Source organism: Capsicum annuum, chromosome 3 (assembly GCF_002878395.1).
Source record: "Capsicum annuum cultivar UCD-10X-F1 chromosome 3, UCD10Xv1.1, whole genome shotgun sequence".
Taxonomy (NCBI): domain Eukaryota; kingdom Viridiplantae; phylum Streptophyta; class Magnoliopsida; order Solanales; family Solanaceae; genus Capsicum; species Capsicum annuum.
The window spans coordinates 236,791,043-236,797,594 of NC_061113.1; positions in this window are offsets into that span (position 1 = coordinate 236,791,043).

Consider the following 6,552-nt stretch of genomic DNA (forward strand, 5'->3'; position numbering starts at 1 on the left):
AAAAAAAAAAAATGCTGCCAATGTTGTCTCCCTAGAACAGGGGGATGATATTTCTTTGTAAGAAAGATGAAAATCCTCATGGCATGAATGCTACCTTTAGAATTGCTATGGAAGAGGATGTTTAATTGGTAGCTGGTCCACAAGTTTGCACATGGGCATTGGTTGATAGGTGATGTAAGGTGTGTGGTGGAAAGGATGTCGATGGCTAATAAGCTCTCAAAGGAATCAACAAGAGAGTTGAACCATAAGTTATTAGCAAGTTTTTCAACATGTACCGAAAATGAAATTCTTGAAATTAGGAAGTGATTTCAAGTGAAAATTCTTGGATTGGTTTTTCAATCTGAGTGGATGTACTTTTTATGGTGGGGGTATGACAATTCTTGAATTTAGAATTATGATTGTTAGTAGCAGACAATGTAAAAGCTGCAGTTACACATGGTTGGCTGAGTTTAGAGTCAGGTGGAGAACTGATTTTGTTATGTGTAGCTGGACAACTATAAAGGGCCAATGAATTGCATTTTCTTCTCTTCAAAAGGTGGAGATTTGTTGAAGTTGTTTTGAAGAAAAGAAAACCTCCCACATCAGAAATTTACTTTGGTTGGGAGGAGGTTGAGAGTTATAAATAAACCTCCACCTCCTTCATTGTTTGTACACACAAAAATATTATTTTCCTTGTTTACTATTAAAGAGGTTTAGAAATAATTCTCTTGGAGATCTCTTTGAGAATAGTATTTTAGGAAGTGAGGGTGTGTGAGAAAAATATTGTGGATTGTATGGTATAATAATTTTCATATAGTGAATATTTTTCTGGGAGGCCCGTGGTTTTTCTCCAATTGGGGAGTTTTTTACGTTAAATCTTTGTGTTGTTATTCTCTTTAATTTCTCTGTTATTTTCTACTTGAAAGCGGTCCAGAAGGGGCGGAAAAAATAGTCCATTTTTTTCCAACAGTTGTAATAATAATAATAATAATAATAATAATAATAATAATAATAATAATAATAATTTAAAAATCTATAAACAAAAATAAAACACGAAAAAAGCTATCCGCTACCCAAATATATAATATATGATCCTTGTCGCGATGTCATGATATTTGCATAGTCATAAAAGAATGTAAAATTAAAGTTTAAAAATAATTATTTTCAACTATAAAAAATTAAAGGGTCATTTTCGTATTTAATTAAAAAATATATATTTATATAAATTGAAAATAAAAATGTCAGTTATTACGATAGTTATCAAAAAGGAGAGTAAATTAAAATAATGCACTTTAGATTTTTCGAAAGGAAGTGTCATTTTTTACAATAGTTGATACTGTGTTTAGATTCTTAATCAAAATAATAATGAAAGAAAAAGCTTCTGCTTTACCCCTACCCTATCTTGACAAAACACTCTGATCAGTTTATTTATTCTGATCAAGAACAACTTGTTGACATCATAACCAAACCTCTTTCTCTTTGACATGGTTTAATACTTTTTCGCTAGAAGTTAAATGTCCATCAACACCTACCTTCAATTAAAAATTATATATCATATACAATAATAATATAAACAAGTGAGGTTAAAGAGGATAACATGCACACAAATTTTATTTTTATCTTTGTTGGGTAACAGTTATTTCAGATAGACCTCTGAGTACTTAGAAGAAAAATATTCGATACAAAATTGCAAAAAATATGCATCATAATAGCAAAATAGCCAGATACAAAACACATGAAGTAACAAATAGATTAACACATTAACTACATGATTACGAAATATTACTATTAAAAAGGAAAAAAATGAGAGGAGAAATCTAGCCCCATGCCTCTCTCACATGAAGTGCGACAAATGGAGCATATACAAATTTTCCAAAAAATTCTAGCTACTTAAGTATCTATTTAATTATGCATAAGAGTTAAATATACATTTCGTTAATCCATATTGAGAGAACCTTAGTACCTTACTAACCTAGCTTTTACAAGATTTTCATATGAAATCCACAAAATAATTACACCTAATTTTAGAAAAACTATTTGATTCAAGATCCCTCTTTCCTAACAATTTAAATTATTTTTCACTTCAAAAGAACCCAGGCTTACCACAATCTATGCACATAAACTTTCGAAAAAAACGTGGTATTTTTACTGTAAAAAACATACTTTATTTTCGAATGTTTTTGATTTAATTTATTCATGAAAGATCTCTACTAATTTATATCATAGGGGTTCCTATATCTTTAATCAAAAAATTTCGGTTCAGGCCTTGTTTATGAAAAAAATCCTGATAGGAAGTAGGAAGCAAACTCTTTTTAATGAGCCAGCTTGCACGATGTTAATCCAAATTAGTCAGGCTCAGGTCAGACACGAAAACAAAAAAATTAAACATACACCTTAACTTATCATATTTACATAAATCTCCACCCTTACAAAGTAATTACAAAAATTTCAACTAATTATGTATCTTCGTTGGATGTATCAGGACCTAATCATTTATCTCGACAGATTCAAAAATCGGAAAAGATATATCGGGAGCTCATTATGTATCTCTACAAAGGAAAGTTTGTATCTTCGTTGGACGTATCGGGAGCTAATTATATATCTCGACAGATCCAAAATCGAGATTTCATTAATTATTCAAAATATCAAATTTTCTGTAACTAAGCTCTAAAATGTCGGGATTTATGTTGTTTTTCAAGATCCCAAAAACCAATTGTCCTCCGGAAAAAGTGGACGAACTTTTCCTTTTGGCACATTATTATTCGACAATACTGATTCCAAATAATGTATTTAGGACGATCGATCACAATCGCCAGAGAGAAAACTCTCCTTTTATTTTATTTTATTTTATTTGCCTTTTCTAGCAATCATTTAAAGATAGAAAAATCAGTGGCAAACATCATTCATATTGGGTGACCTCAAATAAATTGATGATTGTTATCCCATAGTTACGACATTGTCCACTTTCATGGTACTAAGTCCATGTTTTTGTGCTACTAAAGTTACAATATTTGGGATAGCCTCCAACTTTAGGTTAAAAAATTAAAGATGAAGATAAGCAATAGTGCAATACTGTAGAATAAAGTGAGGTGGGTTTATGTCAATCTCTTAATTCTTATCTTGTAATTTGTGTGGTTATTAGGGTAAACCTTTTAAAAATTTTTTAAACATAATATCAATAATATATTAGTCTTTTCTTGATATGAATATGATTAATAGGGAATGATAAATATGATTAGTTAATCTTGCCAAACAAACTAAGTGTATCTTTGACAATGTGTGGTTACCAAATTTTCGTGTTGCTTCAATGAAACGCTTTTACACTCGAAGTCAAATCTAGGGTTTCAATTTGAGAAATTGACTAATAATTTAGAAAGTTAAGGTATTTGATCAATTTTTTTAGAAAATATAAATGTTTTTAGCACTAGAAAAAACTGTTTTTCATACGCTTTAAAATATAACTTTTCTTTAGAAACACCTTTTGAAAGTTTAGACAAGCAAAAATTCTTCTCTGGCAAAAATTGCTTTTCATAATGATTCGCTAAACAAAAACTATAATTCTTCAATTCTTTTTTTCTTTTAAAGTATTTTTTTAAATACTTCTCAAAATATGAAGATTTTAATAGGAGAATTACACTAGATAGAATACACTAAAATAACAGTCCACAAATATGTATATTTTATGTGGCAAAAATGTAAAGTAACGCTGCGTACAATACACCCTTGTGGTGGGACCCTTCTCCGGATCCTTTGCATAGCGGAAGCTTTAGCGCATCGGATTGTTAGGAAAGACGAGCACACAATCAAAGAGCCCGACAGGGTAGCAGCGGAAAATACCCAAGACTAAACTTTCCCTTCCAACTTGAACTAAGAGGAGACAAATAAACCCAAACAAAATAGATTAATATACAGCAAACAAATCAACCAAATGAAACAAGATAAGAATAAAGGCAATCACACGAAACACAAGATTTACGTGAAAAAACCTTCAGTGTGAAGAGTAAAAAACCACGGGACCAAAATCTCCACTATAATAACCAAAGAGTTACAATATTGTCCTCCAAAATGGCCACAAAACAAGTGCCAAACAACAAGAAACAATACATAAACCACAGCACCAAACACTAGAAAAATAAAGAAGAGAAAGCACAAAACCTATTGTTCGGGAATGAAGAACAGGAGCTACAGGCCACCAAATCAAGCTCTGTCAGTTCCTAATCAAAGATTGAGATGAGAGGAACAAGCAGTCCAAAAATCAGCTCAATCGGACAAGAAACGAAGCGGAATCGCAATTTGAAGTTGACAGTTGTGGCTGAAATTTAGGTGCGAAAATCAGCTTTGTTTTTCTCTCTTTGGCTGCTGAAAACTCTCTTTTTGTGATGGTGAATAAGACCTAAAAAGATCAATATATATACCCCTTAATAATAGGTCTATGGGCAAAAGTGGGTTGGTCCAAATTGGGTTTTATTTATCCACATAAAAAGGGAAAAAGACCCAATAACCCAACAATTTACCCTATGTGTTCTAATATGATATACTTTATATACATTTTTTATAAAAAGAAAAAAAAACATTTTACACATTTAACTAAGGGATGTGATTATTTGGACCATCCTACCAAATATGTAATTTGCCCAATTTATAAAAAGAAACATTTTGTTTTGGTTAAATTAAAAAAAGAAACTTGCCCTAATATATAGGACACCCAACATGTAACTTTTGGAGGAATAGTCAATTTGGGGTGTCCTCCAAATTTCAGATATTTATCATCAAAACATGAATCGTTTCTATATCTCAGTACTTGATTTACTATTAATAGAGCTTTGCCTTTATATCAAAACACGAAGGAGGAAAGTGTTGGGTTCATAGCAGATGAAAGTAGTATGAATGGAAAAATGGAGAGTAAAAGGGTGGAGGGAAGGAAGCACTATTATGGAAAATAACAATCTTAAGAAAATAATGTACAGAATCTGTATTGCTTGTTTTTGGAGATTAAAACTTAAGCTTTCTACTCCGCTTGAATTTAACTAGTGATTAAAAGACATAAAATCTTCATCACAAGTTAAGGTTCACTCGGTTGACTATTTGAAGTAATAAAAACTTCATCGTTAACTAGAAACAAGAAGAAGAGTTTCAAGTTATTTAACTTTATAAATAGTATTCTGAAAAATTACTAAGTTTTCTGTCTTGTGGTGACAGGAAAAATGACAACTGAAAGTCAAATGCATGATATGGCTACGACTGTGGGGCAAATAATATTGCTTCATCAAGCCGCACAAATACTCCGCCAACAATGGCATCGGCGGAGAAGCCCGAAAAATTTTCGGGCATTGACTTCAAGCGCTGGTAGCAAAAGATGTTCTTTTACCTCACCACTTTATGTCTGCAACGGTTCACTAGCGAAGACGCTCCTGAGGTGCCCGAGGGAACCTCGGACAAAGGCCGCTTCGTTATTGTAGAAGCTTGGAAATATTCGGACTTCCTTTGTAGGAATTATATTCTGAGTGGTCTCTAAGACGACCTCTACAATGTTTATAGTGGAACCAAGACATCAAAGGAACTGTGGGGGGCACTTGAACGGAAATATAAGATGGAGGATGCGGGAATTAGAAATCCTTGTTGTACAATTCTTGCACTTCAAAATGATGGATAGAAAATCTGTTATCTCTCAAGTACAGGAGTTGCAAGTCATCATACATGATCTCCTAGCAGAAGGTATATCTTTGAAAAATACCTTAGTTGAACAAATTAAAAATGTTCTTAATACTCACATAAACTGTTTTGTAGGTTAAATTGTGAATGATGTTTTCCAAGTAGCAGCGATAGTTGAGAAGCTACCACCTTTGTGGAAAGACTTCAAAAACTACTTAAAGCATAAGCGCAAGGAGATGATTGTTGAAGATCTTATTGTCTGACTTCGTATTGAAGAGGACAATAAAGCTGTCGAAAGAAGGTCAAAGGGGATTTCTACAATTAATGCAACACATATTATAGAAGATGACCAAAACAATTCAAAGAAAAGAAAGAAAGATGAACATGGAAGCAATCAACCCAAGAAAAAGTTTAAGGAAAAATGCTTCAATTATGGCAAAATTGACCACAAGTTCACTGATTGTCAAGCCCTGAAGAAAGGCAAGAAAAAGGATCAATAAAATATGATTGAATCCAACAAAGAATGCGATGATTTGTGTGCTATGTTCTCAGAATGCAACTTGGTGGGGAATCCTCGCGAATGGTGGATGGATTCTGGTGCCACCCGCCATGTGTGTGCCAACAAGGAGTTGTTTTCGTCATTTTCTCCAGTTCAAGCAGAAGAAATGATCTACATGGCTAACTCCGCTACTGCTAAGGTGGAGGGAACAGAAAAAATTTATTTAAAGATGACTTCCGGCAAGGTCTTGACACTGAACAATGTGTTATATGTTCTGGAGTTACGAGGAACTTAATTTCTATTTCACTCCTAAATAAGAACGGATTCAAATATGTAACCGTTTCTGAAAAAATTGTAATTAGCAAATGAGAAATAGATGTAGAGAAAGGCTATCTGACCAAAGGCCTTTATAAGATGAATGT